At 40.5% G+C, this 20,454-nt stretch overlaps 1 protein-coding gene and 1 long non-coding RNA gene across 17 annotated transcripts in view; both read right to left on the bottom strand.

The window, feature by feature from the left end:
• Nucleotides 1-20,454, bottom strand: part of ARID1B (AT-rich interaction domain 1B) — a 418,737-nt gene that overhangs the window by 101,579 nt on the left and 296,704 nt on the right. The gene's annotated exons all lie outside the window — the stretch shown is intronic.
• LOC145521307 (uncharacterized) lies at nucleotides 1,516-6,657 on the bottom strand. The gene is made up of 2 exons (XR_014065308.1): nucleotides 3,645-6,657; nucleotides 1,516-2,516 (listed from the first exon to the last, which is right to left on the bottom strand). It is a non-coding gene; the product is annotated as an uncharacterized LOC145521307 (long non-coding RNA).

Below are 20,454 nucleotides of genomic sequence, written 5' to 3'. Positions count from 1 at the left end.
AAGCTCAAATTGACCATTAGCTGCTGCTGCTGCTGCTAAGTCGCTTCAGTCGTGTCCAACTCTGTGTGACCCCATAGATGGCAGCCCACCAGGCTCCCCCGTCCCTGGGATTATCCAGGCAAGAATACTGGAGTGGGTTGCCATTTCCTTCTCCAATGCATGAAAGTGAAAAGTGAAAGTGAAGTTGCTCAGTCGTGTCCGACTCTTAGCGACCCCATGGACTGCAGCCTACCAGGCTCCTCCATCCATGGGATTTTCCAGGCAACAGTACTGGAGTGGGGTGCCATTGCCTTCTCTGTTGACCATTAGAAGCTCCTTCAAATCTTTATTTTTTAGAAGTCACAAGGTATTCCAGGCTCATCTTTTATATTCCTTGCCCCAGTCCTATAATCAATCACTTCTCAGAGCTCTGGTTTTTTTATTGGAGAATGGTGTTAAGAGACTAAAATCAGGGCATTGGGGCTGCTCATTATTTCTGGGGAGTTACTGCTTCTAGCCTCTCTCAGTGCAGAGAGTATGTACACCACTGTGTACATATATACTCTATACCTCAGTATTTGTGTGTATGTAAAATTATGAGGTTGGGGCTTCCCTAGCGGCTCACTGGTAAAGCAACCGCCTGCCAATGAAGGAGATGCAAGAGACCTTGGTTCAATCCCTGAGTTGGGAAGATCTCCTGGAAAAGGAAATGGCAATCCACTCCAGGGTTCTTGCCTGGAAAATTCCATGGACTGAGGAGCCTGGTGGGCTACGGTTCATGGGGTTGCAAAGAGTTGGACATGACTGACCAACTGAACACACATACACACACTATCGTATTTGGTTAGCTAGTATTTTCCTTAGAATTTTAACACTAGGAGAGGCTTTGAGGGAATTTTTCTAATTAAAAATAGCTTTTAAGAACTAAATCAAAATAATAATCCATTAAACGTTTGAAAGAACAAAACATTAGGATTTTAGTTTATAATAAAACTGAGAGAGACAGGCTAATAAGTATACTTTTGGTTAATTAGCACACATCTAGTAATGTATAACTTACAGTGGATGGCCTGAGACATGAATATATTACAGCCTGGTATACTTCATAGACCAAGATGGTGGGGCAGTCAGTACTCACAAGTTTAAGTTCTGTTCACTAGCCATAGTTCTTATCTTACTTCTCTGTATCATTTGTCCTATTCTCATCGGAACATAAATTCTATGAGTACTGAGAACTCTTTCCCTACTATATCCTTTGAACCAGGCATATAAGTAGGCATTCAATAAATATTTGTTAATTAAATAAATGTGTGGCTGATTACTCCAGAAACCAAGTGCAGACTAATAGTTAATTAGATCTTTATAAGTTATCAGTAATCATGTAGTTTTATCTTATTATTCCACAGTAGGAATAGGCAACCTTTTTCCTATAAACTGCCGGATAGTATATATTTTAGGTTTTGCAGGCCATATGTTCTCTGTCTCAACTATTCAACTCAGCTGTTGTAGTGCAAAAGAAGACACAGACAACATGTAAACAGAGCAGCATAAATAAAACTTTATTTACAAAAACAGGTGGTAAGCTAGATTTGGCCCAAAGGTGGTAGTTGCTGATCCCTATTCTAAACTACAATATCATTAAAGAAACATTCAGGAACACTTGCTCCGAAAGTCAGTAAATATCAAATGGCATTTATTAACAACAGTGATGACTTAGAAAGCCAGTACACTCTCCAAACTTAGTAAAGAGGCCTACATAAATAAATGCCAGTAAGAATTTTGTTTGTGAACTCTTCCAAATCAGATCTCGTACAGGGTGCCCTGGATTTCCCAGCACTTAATTCGAGTGCAGTTCTAAGACTTAAATGGCAAGTGCATTTAGCAGATATATTTTTAGAGAAGCAATTCCTTGCAGTTTTATGTTCCCAACTTTTTTTGGCCAGACTGAAACAAATAAATCAGAACTATTGATCAGATGCAATCATATTTAAGTTACACTCTACCACTGTTGTGTTGGGGCAGCAGAGAATAAACATGAGATAAATAGGATTTCTACATTAATCATTTATTGAGGCCAAAATTTCCCTGGGTTAATTCCTTTCTAAATTACTATAGCATACAACTATAGGAACTCAGTAAGAACAAGCACACTAACTCTAAACTACAACAGCCTCTGGCAAGCAAATCATTCACCCTTTTAAAAGTAATACCATGCTATCTCTAAATAAAACTAATAGACAAAGAAATACCCAGAAATCTCATTTTTCAAAAGTTGTAGTGGCCAGGAGAAAAGCATTTCTTCCCTTCACACTGTTGTCGCTTAAAAAAAAAAAAAAAAAAAAAATCAACCTAAGATGGATTTGGGCTTCCCTTGTGGCTCAGCTGGTAAAGAATCCACCTGCAATGTGGGAGACCTGGGTTTGATCCCTGGGTTGGGAAGATCCCCTGGAAAAGGGAAAGGCTACCGACTCCAGTATTCTGGCCTGGAGAATTCCATGGACTGTATAATCCATGGGATCACAAAGAGTTGGACACGACTGAGAGACTTCACTTTCACAAGATGGATTTAGTTAACCAAGATGGAATAATGATATAATTAATCAACAGGGTAAATCTGGAGTTTTAATGACAGATACTACCTGATCTCAACTTTCCTGCCTGGAATCCATTCTCCCTCTCCAATTTTACTACATTAACTGACACTTGGAAAAAGTGGATAAAGACAGAGTAACATCTGGAAAGCATATTTATTTGTCTTAATAATTTCTTATATAAATGGAGATAGTTTTACTTGAATGTAAAAAAATGACGTTAAAAAAAAACCACTCCGTACTTACTATATACAAGGCATTGTACTAAATGATATTTCACCATTAGTATTTCAAGAGGATTGGTTTCTTAAAATTAACATGAAATGACACATTGACTCATAGAGACCTTAACAATTTTGTTAGCCCATCTTGCTCAATAAGGATCTTTAGGGTGTGTGGGGATCATGAGGTGTTTAGTGACAAAAACTTGGATCCTATTCATAATTTATTTTTTGAAATTAATAAGGGTAAGACAGGCTTGTTAGGAAACATACGGTCTGCAAATTATGTGAATTAAATTGCCAGCTGTGGCTGTCGTTGAATATTGAGAAGAAATGAGGAATATTTCCATTTTGTGAATAATTCTACTATGACCACATTCTTACCCTGGAATGCTGTTACAAAAATCAATATATATTTTATAGTTTTGAGCAATTAGCAACTGAATTATTCTTCCACTTTTCAAGAAATCTTGGTAGTCAATAACTTCAGTGAGGAGTTGCTTTTTTTTTTTTTTTTAAAGCACACATTGTAGAAATTACTGCTACCAATTACCAGTACAACACAGTCATGATCAACTTTCATTTTGCACTGCCATTCATTATTCAATTCTGTGCATCCCAAACTAAGACACTAGGTTGCATTTTTCTAATACATCCTCATACTTCATGTTATGGAAATCAGCTCTGTCAAGCAGAACATGAGACTCCTCTGCCACAGTCTGACTTTATAGATTTTCTGGAGGATATAATTTCTTATATTTTGCAGCTACTTCCTTTCATTTCTAAAACACAAAGTACTTGTCGTTATTGTTCAGTCACTCAGTCGTGTCCAACTCTTTGTGACCCTGTGGACTGCAGTACATCAGGCTTCCCTGTCCTTCACCATCTCCCAGAGTTGCCCAAACTCATGTCCATTGAGTCAGTGATGCCATCCGACCGTCTCATCCCGTCATCCCCTTTTCCTCCCGCAGTCAATCTTTCCCAGCATCAGGGTCTTTTCCAATGAGTCAGCACTTCACATCAGTTCGCCAAAGCACTGGCGCTTTAGCTTCATCATCAGCCCTTCCAATGAATATTCAGGACTGATTTCCTTTAGGATTGACTGGTTTGATCTCCTTGTAGTCCAAGCAACTCTCAAGAGTCTTCTCCAACACCACAGTTCAAGAGCATCAGTTCACTGGCGCTCAGCATTCTTTAAGGTCCAACTCTCACATTCATACATGACTACTAGAAAATCATAGCTTTGATTAAACGGACCTTTGTTGGCAAAGTAATGTCTCTGCTTTTTAATATGCTGTCTAAGTTTGCCATAGGTTTTCTTCCAAGAAGCAAAGGTCTTTTAATTTCATGGCAGCAGTCACAGTCCACAGTGGTTTTAGAGCCCAAGAAAATAAAGTCTGTCACTATTTTTATTGTTTCCCCATCTATTTGCCATGAAGTGATGGGACCAGATGCCATGATATTAGATTTCTGAATGTTGAGTTTTAAGCCAGATTTTTCATTCATCTCTTTCACCTTCAAGAGGTTCTTTAGTTCCTCTTCGCTTTCTGCTATAGGGTGGTGTCATATGCATATCTGAGGTTATTGATATTTCTCCTGGCAATCTTGATTCCAGCTTGTGCTTCATCCAGCCCAGGATTTCGCATGATGTATTCTGCATATAAGCTAAGTAAGCATGGTGACAATATACAACCTTGATGTACCCCTTTTACAATTTGGAACCAGTCCGTTGTTCCATGTCTGTTTCTAACTGTTGCTTCTTGACTTTCACACTGGTTTCTCAGGAGGCAGGTAAGGTGGTCTGGTATTCCCATCTCTTTCAGAATTTTCCACAGTTTGTTGTGATCGACAAAGCCAAAGACTTTAGTGTAGTCAATGAAGCAGAAGTAGATGTTTTTCTGGAACTCTCTTGCTTTTTCTATGATCCAACGGATGTTGGAAACTTGATCTCTGGTGCCTTTTCTAAATCCAGCTTGAACATCTGGAAGATCTCAGTTCATGTACTGTTGAAGCCTAGCCTGGAGGATTTTGAGCATTACTTTGCTAGCATGTGAAGTGAGTGCAATTATGTGGTAGTTTGAACATTCTTTGGCATTGCCCTTCTTTGGGGCTGAAATGAAAACTGACCTTTTCTAGTCCTCTGGCCACTGCTGAGTTTTCCAAAATTGCTGGCATACTGAATGCAGCACTTTAACAGCATCATCTTTTAGGATTTGAAATAGCTCAGCAAGAATTCCATCACGTCTACTACCTCGTTCATAGTGATGCTTCCTAAGACCCACTTGACTTCGCATTCCAGGATGTCTGGTTCTAGGTGAGTGATCACATCATCGTGGTTATCTGGGTCATTAAGATCTTTTTTGTATAATTCTTCTGTGTATTCTTGACACCTCCTCTTAATATCTTCTGCTTCTGTTAGGTTCATACCATTTCTGTCCTTTATTATGCCCGTATTTGCATGAGATATTCCCTTGGTATCTCTAATTTTCTTGAAGAGATCTCTAGTCTTTCCCACTCTATTGTTTTCCTCTATTTCTTTGCAATGCTCACTTACAAAGGCTTTCCTATTTCTTCTTGCTATTTTTTGGAACTCTGCATTCAGATGGGTATATCTTTCCTTTTCTCCTTTGCCTTTTGTTGCTCTTCTTTTCTCAGCTATTTGTAAGGCCTCTTTACAAATAGCTGATCCTAACACAAAGTATTGGTTAGGATCTTTTCTTTGTTGTGATAAAGGACAAACATGATTTTATTTATAGACGGCAATGGTGGATAGCATGGTGGGCTCCATATCTACGGAGATCACCGAACATCTTATCTACAGTCATATCCAAATCAATGTGATTAGACAGTGCAGTTCTGTAATGCAAGCAGCAAAGACTTCCCTGGTCATCTGTATAGTACACTGAAATACCTGCATAACACCTAAGAGCAATGGTGTGAGTGAAAAACGAGCTTTCAATAATCCATAAATTCAATAAATGTCCTAGTCTTAGGCATTTATTTAGATGTTTTAGAAAATCCACAAATTATTTTGAGTACAGCATCTCTCTGTAGGTGTCTTCTGTTTAATCTGCTTCAATAAAGGGAAAATTTTTTTTCTTATTCAGATTCATGAAGCCAGCTACCCCAGTGTGCTCCAAAGCAGACATTTAAAATCTGGAGTCTGCTCAGGGTGCAGCTTAGTGCTTACAGTGAACAGTTTACTAAAGGACTTGACTATGGACTCCCAGTACTTCCTGATGTTTGGTGTGTTTTAAATAGTATCTCACTCTTACCAGGAGGTGCTATGTCAGGGTAAGGAAGGTGGAAAGGCAGCTGTGAACAGGCTGTCAACACAATACCTTAGTGTGAACCAACTCTATCTCAAACTAGAGTAGTATAAAATAGAAAGTAACACTTTACTCTACCTGTACCCTCCAAATGGGAACACAGAGCCATAGCAACCTGCTCCCCCAACTTCAAACAGGGAATATGAACCTCGGATGACAAACCTTTCTATGTCTTATGGTTCAAAAGTTCATTCAAAATAGGGTAAGATTTTCCCAAGTCCTTACCCAAGAAATTGCAAACTGTTGATGTGTCACTGGTTCCTGAAAATAAAAATTAGTACTGCAGAGGCATAACTTGTGTACTTCTAAGGCATGAAGGTAATGAAGAAATCCCCAAGAACATGACAAAACCCTTACAAGAACCATGTATCTTCACTCCAAACACGAAGTCAAATACTTGCTGTATTATGTTTCCAACTACTCCCTTCACTGTAGTCTCAGGGTTATGAGTCTCACTATTAACGTCACTGCTGAAGTCCAACACAGAGTAGCTGCAAAGGCCTATCAGGCATTCTACATAAAAATTATGCCCTCAAAGGGCTCTACTATAAACTCTCTGGGTTTTGTTTTTTGTAAGCTTGCATTATTATTTCACTCGGCCCACTGGATTCAAACCAGAAGTTTTCTAATTGCCCTCTGGTATTAAGTACTAAAGTTACCTAACGCCTTTCATGAGGAAGCCCACTGGATAAGCTCACTACCTGACACCCACTACAGTCCTTCTGAGCAGACGCTTTCTCACAGAGACCAGAGGTGAGAGACCGAAGGCCCTCTCACCAGGTGCGTGGTTGAGTCAGGTCAGGGAACGCGAGGGAAAACACACCCTTCAGTTCAGTTCAGCCGCTCAGTCGTGTTCGACTCTTTCTGACCCCATGGACTGCAGCACGCCAGGCCTCCCTGTCCATCACCAACTCCCGGAATTTACTCAAACTCACGTCCATTGAGTCGATGATGCCATCCAACCATCTCATCCTCTGTCGTCCCCTTCTCCTCCTGCCTTCAATCTTTCCCAGCATCGGGATCTTTTCAAATGAGTCAGTTCTTCGTATCAGGTGGCCAAAGTATTGGAGTTTCAGCTTTAACGTCAGTCCTTCCAATGAACACCCAGGACTGATCTCCTTTAGGATGGACTGGTTGGATCTCCTTGCAGTCCAAGGGACTCTCAAGAGTCTTCTCCAGCACCACAGGGCAAAACCATCAATTTTTCAGCACTCAGCCTTCTTTACAGTCCAACTCTCACATCCATACATGACCACTGGAAAAACCACAGCCTTGACTAGACGGACCTTTGTTGGCAAAGTAATGTCTCTGCTTTTTAATATGCTGTCTAGGTTGGTCATAACTTTCCTTCCAAGGAGTAAATGTCTTTTAATTTCATGGCTGCAGTCACCATCTGCAGTGATTTTGGAGCCCCCCAAAATAAAGCCTGTCACTGTTTCCACTGTTTCCCCATCTATTTGCCAGGAAGTGACGGGACCAGATGCCATGATCTTAGTTTTCTGAATGTTGAGCTTTAAGCCAACTTTTTCACTCTCCTCTTTCACTTTCATCAAGAGGCTCTTTAGTTCTTCTTCGCTTTCTGCCATAAGGGGGTGTCATCTGCATATCTGAGGTTATTGATATTTCTCCTGGCAATCTTGATTCCAGCTTGTGCTTCATCCAGCCCAGCGTTTCTCATGATGTACTCTGCATATAAGTTAAATAAGCAGGGTGACAATATACAGCCTTGATGTACTCCTTTCCCTATTTGGAACCAGCCTCTTGAGAAATCTGTATGCAGGTCAGGAAGCAACAGTTAGAACTGGACATGCAACAACAGACTGGTTCCAAAGCAGACTATTAGACTTTACTATTTCAATCTCTAAAATCTTTAACTCAAGATAAACCAGAGCCCTAAACACATACAGGAAATTCTTAGCACTAAAATGTAACATTCTTAGTCTGGACTATTCCTAAAAGACCTACAAGGTGTGAGAGAGGGGCAGTGTCTGATTTTACTGAGGCATGATTTTCAGTCCTGCGCTACAGCTGTTGAGGGACCTGAGCAATGTGGCTTAACCTGGGTGCTCACTTTGCTCCCAGTGCCATTCGGTTCAGATCTTTACTCCCCCAACAACTCTGGTCAAGTGATTAAAAACTGTTTCTTTGTGAGAAATGCCACTAAATAAAAGACAAAACCTTGAAAGTTTATCAACTTTAAGTGTGAAGATATGTTATGACCAAAGACTTAATTTGGTTGAAAGCAGGAGCCACTTCCATCTTTGTGATATTTGAGGATCTCAGGAGGTATCCCTTATGAACATCAGAGACACACTGAAATATACAAACTACCATGCTGAAAATCTGCTCAATGCTGTAATCAGCATCCTCATAAACATACATCCTTTCCAACAGCTTTAAAGCTCAGGTATACAAATACAATTTAAAAGTCTTTAAGGTGCAGAAAAATCTTTGAGGAAAGAGAAGATTTGTTTGGATATAACACAGCTGGCCTGTCCTCCACCTGGAAGTCTAGATCCATAGTACTCTGTCATCTATAAGAAAGAGGTACGTTCTGAACTTTACTCCTACAGAACACCAGACACAAAATGCAGAATAGCTACCAGCTAAATCTGTTCTAATCCTTGTTTTGATGTAAGGTAAGAGGCAGGGGAGGGGAAATCATAAAGCAGGCAAGTTTCTATTTCTCTCGAGAGGACAAATTAATAAAAATAAAACTTAATTTCCCCCTTCTCTTACCCATTCTTATTCCTCCCTCAATATTTTTCCTCTTTCTAGGATTCCTTTTTTCTTTGAGAAGCTTAATATTTGGCTGCCTTCTGAAGAAATGGGTATAGTGACAGATGAAAGACTTGTATTCATCGTATAATTCAGAATAAGGGAAAAAATCGACTGCTGTGCATTTAAGATTCTAACAACCTTGCAATTTTGTATAGTCGTTTCCCCCACCCGTTCTTTTGAAGAAATCTGCTTTTATTCTGTTAATAACTAACCACAGTTGCAGCAGCATGGATCCGATTAGCAGTTCTTATGGTACAAAGGGGAGAGGGAAAAAAAGCTGTGAACAGGGTTGCCAATTTGTCCACCTGGGCCCCCAGGAGAAAGATTAGATGAGGCGCCTGCCTGCTCCCTTTTTTCCACTTGATCTCTGCTCTATACTGCCTGATAGAGACAGGCCTTTTGAAAGCCAAGGAACTTTCTTTCTTTTAATAACAGTTTCACTTGCTTCCATCCCCTCTTGTCACAAATTTCTCATTCTGGGTCCCAATACCTCAGGACAACTCTCGAGTGTAAACGTAAGTAGCTATGGAAAGTACCCACACACTGATGCTCACCTGTGTCAAGATGTTTGGCATCTACCATAGAGATCCACAGAGGAGTCTACACACAGAGACCCTGCAGGGAGGGGGCCCACGCTTTCCAGACAGCAAGGTGGGACACATGGTCAGTCCACAGGCATTTTTGTGCTACTTCTGGATGAAAGATAAGGTAGGAAAAGATATACAGTCTGGGAGTTTACTGGGATTTGAGGAAAATGGCATAGTATATATAAATTTGGGACCGACAGTAAAAATACTGGCATTGCAGGTGACATGGTTTCTACGTATTTTCTATATAGATGTGTAATTAAGCGTTAATGCATGTACTAAAATACTATTTTCTCAAAGCGTTTAAAAATTCATTGCATTTATAATTACACTTAATAATGAGAGCTTACTGTCATGATAAAACTTCCTTAGTATAAAATAACGTTTAACAGCAAAAGTGAAAGCACTGTTGTATGCTGAAAAAGTTTAAAAAGAAACCCAAGGCTTCTGACTGAAATCTCTATGTTCTAAGCGGCACATTATTATTAATTAATATTATTATTAATTAGCTTATTAATAATAATAATCTATTATTTTTACTTAAAGGTACTGGGGTAGCGGGGGGGGGGCTGGATGGGCAGTGGTGATGTGCTCAGGGGTATGCCTCTTAGGAACAAAGGATGACTAGGCTGTGGGCAAAGCACCACTCTAGGGGCACCTGCAGAGGGGCCTGGTGGGCGAGCCCAGGTCAGCAGAGCCTCTGATACAGGGGCCGCTCCAAGAGTGCAGGATATTAACTGCTGCAGCACAAACAGGAAGGAGGACATTCTGGATCACATCCTCATGTGTTTTTTATCTACTCTTTTATTTCAGATTTTAAATAAACGTTCAGCAAGTATCCTTCTTTTTCATGAATACGTGTTTCTTACCTACCTCTGCTTGTCACTTTCACATATCTGGAGCCCGTTATTCATGTGTTGCTGAAACCTAAATTCCAGCCCTTAGCTAACATTTCGTGTTTACCTAGCCAGTGCTGACCATGGATACTTAGAAACGGGAATACTATCTGGGTAACGACAAAACCCTCCCCAGAGCCAATCTGTTTCTAATTGGCCATTTTCTTTGAAGATATGGTTAGTTACTAACAACAGATATTTATTAAAAAAAAGATGAGATAATGAAAAAAACTGGACGTTAGACAAGCCCAGAATTTTGCTACAGTACTTATGTGACACAATTTCTGTATATGATAGATTAGAAGCAGGCAGGGTCTACATATATAGAGGTCTGGTTTAAATTGACAGATTCTGGGACCACTATTTCAGGTTCTGTTTTTGAGAGGAAGAAAATAGAATAATCTTATCACAGTGGAATCTCTTTCCAGAGGGAAGGCAAATAGAATGATCCCATAAACTGTGAATTGTGGGCTTCCCAGGTGGCACTTGTAAAGAATTTGCCTCCCAAATCAGGAGACATAAGGTATGCAGCTTCAATCCCTGGGTCAGAAATATCCCCTGGAGGAGGGCATGGCAACCCGCTCCAGTATTCTTGCCTGGAAAATCCCATGGACAGAGAAGACTGGTAGGCTACAGTCCACAGGGTTGCAAAGAGTCAGATATGACTTAAAAGACTTAGCACATAAACACAGATACAGAAAGATGGCTTCCAGCCATAGGATGAAAGGTTATGTAAGTTATAAATTTTAGAACTTTCTTTTCTTGAATACATCTTTATTCTAAGAGAACTGAACTTTTTAATTGGGCCAACGTTTCTGGAGTGCCTTTTAGTTGTCAGGCACTGTTCTTGGCACCGAGGATAAAAAGGAAGCAATGATCACTGCCTTCAAGAGGCTTCTGGGCTAGGTAGACAACCCTGAACATCAGGATAGACAGTAGGACTCTCTTTGGTATGGAGGGATCGATATGACCTTGCAAAAGAAAAGACAATGGAGTTGGGTCTTGAAGGATAAGTAGGAGTTTGCCAGTTGGTAACGGGCAGGATGGATATTCCAAGCAAAAGGAATTCATTTCTGAAGAAGGAAAGATCTGACCCAAAGCCACTCTTAGTAGACCTGAAACAGGGAATACTAAACTAGTTTCCTCTGTCCACTTACAGTAAAAAGCAACATGTAACATAAACAAACAAAAAACTATGCGTCAGGGTTCAACTCTCTTAAAAATACATGTTTTTGCCTTTTTTGCAAGTAGAATTTAAATGACGTGATTCTTGGATTTTGTGTTAAACAGACTTAAAGGAACAACTGTGAAAATAAGGGATTCTATTACTAACTGAATTAGGCCTGAGACTATAACAATTATTTTATCATAAAGATTTTTTCCCATGACATTACAATTTCAACTCAATTAGAACCTAGCTATAGAAAGTCTTTTTTTTTTAAAGGTAATATGCTGCCCTAAAAAAATGAGCTATTTATCTCTAAGCTTTTCTATAACCCATACATACAAGATCATAACTGGGAGTACTAGCTTCCTTTTAAAACATGCCCTTGGAATATGTCAAGGGAAGTGTTAGGCTGAAATGGATACAGGTGGTCTCTTTCATATTCCACACAATCTCTCTCTGCACTGCTTCTAGAGCACCAGACTCTCCCTATTTTCCATTTCTGTCACTGGCTATTCTTTTTCCTCTTCATGGTCTGTTACATTTGGGAGTGCCCTAGGGTTCAGTCCTCAGAATTCTTCTCTCAATACCTCCAACCCTGGCTACATGTAATAATCACCTGGAGAGCATACCACAGAGTATTCCACTCAGACCCATTAAACTGGCATCTCTGGGGTCTGGCCTAGGATGTTTCATGTAACCAGAGTTGAGAACCACTAACCTCCACTCATTCCCCAGATCAGGAGCTCCCAGACGGCAACTTCAGCTTCAGCTAGGAACTTGCTGGAAATGCAAATTCTCCAGCTTCACCCAAACCTACTGAGTCAGAAACTAGGTGTGGGGTCTAGTCATCTGTGCTCTCACTGGCCCTCCAAGTGACTGTGGTGCAGGCCAGGTGTCTTAGGTGACAGCATCTAGATCCCTAATGACTCATAGGCTTTCTTCTCCAGCCTAGATCTCTACTAGGAATCCAGGGTCTTTGTATAACCAGCTGCCTATTCAAAAGTCGCCCTCTGGATGCCAAACAGGCTTCTCAAATGTTACATCTTCAAAACCAAACTCCAGATTCCTCTTTCAAAAATTTACTCCTTCCTTTGTCTTCCACTGGACAGAACCACTATTTACCACCAATCTCTCGGGCCAAAAACATCCTGTGCCCACTACTGCTACCCACACATCTAGCCATGACCAAGGCCCCCAGCCTCCCCCTGGCTACTGCAACAGCCCCCTAATGGGTCTCGCTGCTTCTGCCCTGCCCCCTCTATAGTCCACTCAGCAACCACAATGGCCCTGTTACAGTCTGCCCTGGATCATGCCCTTCTCTTGCCTTCTCCACCATCACACTTAAATTCCTCAATTCCAATCATAAGCTACAAAATCCTATAGAAGCTGATCTTGGGTTGCCCTCTAATCTAACTACCTATCTTGCTGTTCCATCTCCCCTTCCCCACTATGCTTCAGCTTCAAAGACTTCCTTCTGTGTCCCCTGCTCAGCACTCAAACACACCCCTGGTTCAGGGCCTTCATACTCGCTCTTTGCTCTGCCTGGATACCTCACTCCTAGACTTGCTTTTGACCCTCATTCACTGAGCCTCTTGTTTGAATATTAATTTCTTAGAGACACAGTCCCTAATTATTGCCATCTAAAGAAGCAATCTGATTCCCTTCCCCCAACAATAAGCTGTTTATTATTTGCATATTTCTTGTCTTTCTTATTGGAGAAGGCAATGGCACCCCACTCCAGTACTCTTGCCTGGAAAATCCCATGGATGGAGGAGCCTGGTAGGCTACAGTCTTTCTTATTAGAATTTAAGTTTCATGAGGACAGGTCCCTTTGCCATTTATATTCAGTGTATTTTCTTCAATTCTAGAAACATGCCCACAGCATAAGATGCATTGAGCACTTTGCTGAATTAATGACTGAAAGAAGAAAATGAGCAGTTGGGCTAGTGGGCTTTCCTCAGAACATCATCTGATTTTCCCAACAGCAAAAGTGCAACATGCTACTTAAAAAAAAAAAATTCAGTGAATTAATCCATTGGCATCCTCAGCAAGGTCACATTCTTGGCATTCAGCTATACACATTTAACGTAGTTTGCAAGTACAAACTCCTATGTCACTTTCTGTTTGGGAAAGAGAGTATCAACATTAACAATCTCTGGTTATATCATTTATAAACATGCAGATGTGGATTATTAAAGATTAATGCATTTTAGGACTGGTGTCGGCATTTGGTTTGTCTCTTGCCGAAACCAATTCTGTTCTTCATTAGTCAATGACAACCCATATCACCCTGTTATGGAAGAGAAATCAAAGGTGTAAGTGTGAATTGAGAGTCAGTGATGAAACTGATTAGTAAGAGACTTAACGGCTATAATCAATCAACACATCATAATAATCTTGGCTCCAGGGTTATCAGAAGATAGAGAAATAAACATGACACTCCATGTAAAACAGTTTTGTTCCTTCCATAACTACCATTTTTTTCCCTTTAGAAAGTAGAGTAACACATCAAAAGTTAGTGGAAATCAACTTCAGGAACATCTTGACTGGAAGAACTATTCACTTTATCACCATTTTCCAAAATATAGTTAAGTGACTTTTGAAACTTGTACTTTTAGGCTAAAATTAGCTCCTAAAAGCTTTTGTGCCCCTCCCTTCCAATTCCTCATTCCCAGTGAGGAAGAAAGTACAACAGGTCAATGCCAATAGCTTTAACACTGGCAGCGCACTGCTGGTTCAAGAAGCAACAGCAGTCAGTCAGCTAAGCACAAGATGAGAGCAGTGCCAGTCTACTCAGCTCAAGAAATGAGAACAAATGGCAAACAAGGCTCTGAAGTGCTTCTTCAGTGAACAATGTAAAAAAAAAAATAGGGGAGAAGTGGGAGTGGACTGCTGGATCTAGCACGTCAGCACTTTCGTCATCGCTGAGCTTACAGAGCTGGATGAGGCACAAAACAGCACCCTGGTGACATGGGCTTTCCTGTCTTTTCATATGTGGAAGATCAAAGAAAGGAAACGGAAAATGAGCGGAGAGTTTAAACTGAACTGCATGACTTAATTTTAACTAAGAACGGGGAGCAAAACCAAGTGGGACTGTGTATTTTGAGAAAATCCCACTGTTCTCATTTCTGAATGTGAGAGGAGGATAAAAGGCTTACTTTGAAATTTGTTGGGATGGAAGAACTGGAACGATTTCTGCTTTTGGAAAGGAGGAGAAAAAACTCATTACCCAATGATCAGAACACCTGACTTGGGTCAGGAGAGACCTCTAAAGGGCAGAGTAGCTAAGAACACTAGAGCAGCTGCTTCCAATGCAAGGGCCTGGCTGCAGGTCAGCAACAGGGAATCTGCCCTTTAGAAACAGCAGGAGACCTAGGTACAGCCAGGATTCTGGCTGCATTCTAAATTAGTACCTTAAAGGGGGAGGCTCTAATAACCAGTAACCATGCCACTGCAGCTCTCTAAAAGACAAAATACATTGTTGCTTTCTTAAGCATTGCTAAACATAATTTGGAAAGGATCTGAAATTACTGTTTTGTATAACACAAATATTTTACTTTGTAAGGGAAAAAAAATACTGGCTGAAGTTCTCTTTGGTTTGTAGAACTGCTGAATCGATGTTTTCTGGGCTGCCACAGATTAAAAACACGGATATATCAATGGCATTTTGTATTTAAGAATTTTTTTTCTCTGCACAGCTTGCCAATAAGCAGCATGCATCTTCCCTCAACAAGCTGTTGCAGGATTTCCACTTCACGAGAAGCCAAAAAAGAACACTTGATGGATGTTTCAAAATAAGATTACCAGGTAGGGTGACTGTGCAGACTTTCAATAAAAAATTCTAGCGATTCTAATGTTATCATGAAAGGAAACTGGTTTAGAAGCATTTATAGAAATTAACTCATAACTTTACCCTGAGTTTTATTAAACAAGGATAAATTAAAAAGTAGAAAAATTACTTATTTAGAATGGGTTGGGCTTGAGCCCTAAGAGTTCTAAAAATCCAAGGGGAGTGGATTAAAAAAGAGAGAGACTGATTTGCATCCTCCGGTGTTCATTTCATAGGTACTAATCTTGACAAATTAGACCAGAACTATCATTTCCTCTCACTAAAATCCTTCCTGTTCACTCCAGCCTATGACTAACTCCTAACTGCAATTCATTTTTCTCTTTCCCATTATAGCGTCCTTCCAGAATCTGGTTGTCTGAATGTCAAATTAAGCAAGAAAATTAGTTTTTTTTGACCAGAATATCATTTTGTTTGTATTTGCAACTATATGGGCTCCTACAGAGATCTACTTAGCTCTCATTTTTGAAGCAGAGGGTAAAGTGGGTGAACACTTATACAGAAGAACTCTAAATATACCTTAACGCTGCCCAAAGAGTTACCTTCCATATTTAATCTACTATGTGCCACCTTCTTCGGAATTCATTCTTTCAGCGTCTGAGATTTTCCTGAGGGGCACAAATTCATTATTGTTAGCTGGTACATGGATGCATCGCTCACGATCCGAGAACTGACATGATAAAGCTTCAAAGAATCAGGCTTAACCATAAAGTAACTGGTGCTTTATGGGAGCAGAAGGGCGATCTCTGGCAAAGCCATTTCTGCAGGCTCTTAAAACCCATGATCCTTTTCAAAGGACAGCCACTTATTTGGCAGGTATGAGTCTCTGTAAGGCAAGAGGGACAGAGCAGCTCCGCCCAGGGAGGCGCCTGTGCAGAGAAGCTCAGGAGGGAAAGGCTCCAGCTGGTTGCAGAGGAAACCAGGCAGGGGGTGGGAGGTGGGGTGGTGCACCACGAATGGAAAAAAGATCAGAGCAAGCTTGAGAGACTGATGAAAGATGACTCTCCCCTTGCCCTCCTTCCTCCTTTACAGCCTCTCAGCACTGAGGATGCCCTGACCCGGCCTCATGCTCTCTCCGGGCCAGTAGTCAATCTGGGGAAGGACAAGGTGGGAGGTGAGACACGGCAAAGAGCAAAAGCACATACGACTTAATGGAAGGGAGTTTTACGTTCATATTTCATGAAATTTTATTTTGTTTCTGTCTATGACAGCTAGGAAAATGTTGACTTTGATTGGTCTTCTCATAACAAACACCTAATACTATGCCAGAAAAAGAATGGTTTGAAATAAATGTCTCTTCATCATGACATTAATGAGAATACCTACTTTTCTATCTTTGGTCCTAGTCTATTATCGCCAACAGCCCTCTGTTGTCAGAAGAAAGTGATTAACCCTACCTAAAACTGGATTTGGTATAAATGCTTAAAAAAAAAAAAAAAAAGTGGTGAGGGGGCAGGAAATCTGTTCAGGAATTTACAGTTTTTATCCTTAGATCTTTAATAATAAAACCAATGAACTGTCCTCAACAGTCTGAACATTTAAAGTTTCTATAAACAAAAATGTCTATCAGGCTATGACAGTTAATATCTGCCTGCCTATCACCGTCCCCTACTGACGTTCACCCTTCTTAATATTTAAACACTGTTGCTGCTTACAGCACATGGAGAAAGAAGCTGACAAAAGCCTTTGTCCAATAAAATAAAAATTAAAAAGTTCGGCTTATTTACATTTTTGCTTTGTTAGTAAACTGTAATGGTTGGCTCTGGAGGCAAGACAAGTGAAATTAACATCCACTAAATCTTTTGGCAGCAGCAATGCATTCTGATGTTGTGCTGTGTCAGCTTCCACTATGCGTTAGGACGAATTAGGCCCAGTGTAAGACCTACACAATACATTCAAGACCCAATAGTTTATTCTCCTTAAATCAAGGTACATAACTTGATTCCTGGCTGTAACCCAGGAAGCAATGCAATGGGATCATTTATTAGAAGGAAAACAAAATGTTTACTACCATACATTTCAGAATCAACTGCACCTTACATTAGATTTGCTTTATTTAAATGTGTACATACACGCATACTAACAATTAGAAAGATGGGGAGATTTCTGTTTCTAAATATAAAAACATCAACCAGAAGAGGAATGAGAAATGAAACATTAAGTAAAAACCTAGAAAATGTATAATAGCACTGAGGGAACATATAACATATACATTTCTGTTTTCAAATGCTTGTTTGGATTAGACCACCAGGCTGAATCCTTTACCCTAACCACAGACAGCTGTGATGCTGGAGCCCAGTAATGTGCAGACAAAGGGAGAGAATCCATGTGGCTACTCAGCACAGAAAATCTCCATCCTGCTTTTCAAAAGAACGCAGGAAGGAAAAGCCCCACTGAGTTAGGGATGTGCCAGGGCTAATGTCGTGCCAGCGCATCACAGTACTTGTTCCCATGACACTCACAATGTTCGCGAGGCAGCATGACAGGAGGGCGAATTTGCAGTGGGTGGAGAAACGGTTTAACAGGCAAGAAACAGAGTCAGCCATTCGGGGTGCTTTCCTGGGCTTTTGTTTATCCACCTCTGTGATACTTATCATTAGCTGTCGATTTCATTTACCAGAGCAGAGATGGAGAAAAATGACTGCTCTTCTTCAACAAACCCAGGGAGAGCCATGCTAGGAAGACTCTCCCATAACATTCTGGCTTTACCTCACCCCAGCTATCAGCTACACAACAGCTGTGCATTTTAACAATGACTTGCTGGAGAGACAATGATTGAAAGAGCCAATCTGTGACACATGGAGAGGAGGCAGCAAGATATAGCAGAAGTTAATGAGAGAGAAGTAGGGTCAGGGAAAACCAGTCAGTGCTGGGAATGGGAGGAAGGGTGAGGGAGAAAAGAAAGCAAAAGGCTACAGACAGAAAAATACAGGGAAATTCCAAACAGATGTTTTCAAAAAGCAATCTGAGGATCATGCCCAGGGTGAGAAACCATGTCATCTCTGTCAGACATTTTTGTTTCATTGGTTCAGACTCAGAAGCAAATGTAGACAGACTAGAAATTATCTTAGAATCTAATGTGTATGTGTGTGTGTGCTCAGTCTCTCAGTTGTGTCCGGCTCTTCGCGACCCCAAGGACTGTAGCCCTCCAGGCTTCTCAGTGCATGGAATTTTCCAAGCAAGAATACTGGAGTGGGTTGCCATTTCCCACTCCAGGAGATTTTTCTGACCCAGGGATTGAGCCCAGATCTCTTGCATCTCCTGCACTGGCAGGTGGATTCTTCACTATCAGCCCCACCTGAGAAGCCTTAGAAGCTAACGTACAGGCCAACAAAACTTAACATGAGGGCTAGAGATGGGAAAAGGAAGCGAGACTACTAAATCAGCTCTTAAGGGCTCATTTATTCTCTAAGGAAGCATGCCTGCATTTAGTTAAATATAAACCCCAAATAATCAACTTTATGATCATCTCTAAAGTGTGGTTTTATTATTTATGACACAGTTCACAAAAGGATATTTTTAAAAAAAATTTAAGAAGGGCATATAGGCTAAAGGGACGGGAAGACCACATTTTTTTTTTCCCCAATGAAATATGGCATGATTTTTAAATGTCCCTGGGCGTGGCTAAGGAACAGAGTAGAGAAACAGGTGACATGTGGACTTCGGCCATGAGAATGACTACCAAGAGGCCCAGGACAAGAGTGCCGACAGCTCTGTGGCTCCTGTGTGTGAATCGTAAAAGGGCACCCTTTCCCCCTGGAGAGCTGCCGTAGTTCACTGCCACTTACTCCTCTGGCCCGCAACCCTGATCCAGCGAGCAACTTGCTCAAATGAGTGTGGCAGCCCTGGCTAGGAACAGGGAGAGGGTGGGACTGATGTTGTCTAAATATATGCAAAAAGTGTGAGAAATAACCCAGGATTCTGATCTGCATCTATTGGTAAATTTTATGCTAGACTGCCTGCCCATCACATCACATAGAAATCGATTTGCCAATGATCTGAGTGAAGCAAGAGTTTTAAAAAAAAATGCTTGCCTTCTGTCTCCTCTTAACCTTTTCAGACTCAAATTCCAGAAGAGCAACTACTGAGATACCTGTTTTTTTTTTCAAGTTAGGAGAAAAATGGATTCAACTTTGTGAAAATGCATTATGCTTTCATGGCTAGTTCTAGCAGTCCTACTGAATAATCTCAGTAAACTCAGCAAATCATCACTGGGAACTTTATATACATGTCCTCTGAATGGTACAAGAAAACCACTGGTGTAAGATTCAGACTTGTAGCCAAAATCCCCGGTGCTACTCTGGACAGTAATGATCATGGACAAGTCTCTACATCTCATTTTGAATAACAACAATAACCATAATCACATAACAATTAACATGCACTGAATGCTTACTGCAAGTTTGCTTTATATACATTAACACGTTTCATCTTTATAGTAACCCTATGAGATGTGGTTATTATCTTTATAGACACAGAAACTGAGGCACAAGGAGGCTTAGCAGCTTGGCAATAAAATGAGGAGGTACGATGAGATGATTAAGAAAGTTTCTACAGCTCAAATGTTACTTGTAATTCCATCTGAGAGAAAGGTAAATAGATGCCAAAACTGCTCGCCAGATTTTGTAAGCGGCTATTCCTTAGAATGACACTAATATTAAAGAAATGTTCTATTTTCCATGTTTTACATGATTCTATTACTATACAGCTTCACACTCAGCAAAGATAATTCTGGATTTACCTGGATATCATGCCTCTGAAAACAAGTGGAGCTTTTGCTGTGTAATTTCATCTGTGTACTAAATTTCGCTGAATAGTGTTATCGAGCATCATGTAGAGTAATACAGGCTGCACTATGATGAAATGAAATAAAGGCCCTGGCCTTGGGCAGTTAGAATTTCTGGCATAAGTTTACAAAACAAATAGCCTTAAACATAGTTTCCAAGAAAGCTGAAAATTTTCCATTGAAAACCCACTTTCCAAGAAGTTAACAGAGAAAAATCATATTCAGCTCCTCCCCTGAAGGTTCTGTGAAGGACAGGGCTCATAAGGCAA

This window comes from Giraffa tippelskirchi, chromosome 9 (assembly GCF_054371585.1).
Source record: "Giraffa tippelskirchi isolate mGirTip1 chromosome 9, T2T-mGirTip1v1.2.pri, whole genome shotgun sequence".
In the NCBI taxonomy this organism is placed as follows: domain Eukaryota; kingdom Metazoa; phylum Chordata; class Mammalia; order Artiodactyla; family Giraffidae; genus Giraffa; species Giraffa tippelskirchi.
The sequence above is the reverse complement of the archived record's forward strand: the minus strand, read 5'-3'. Positions and strand labels throughout refer to the sequence as shown.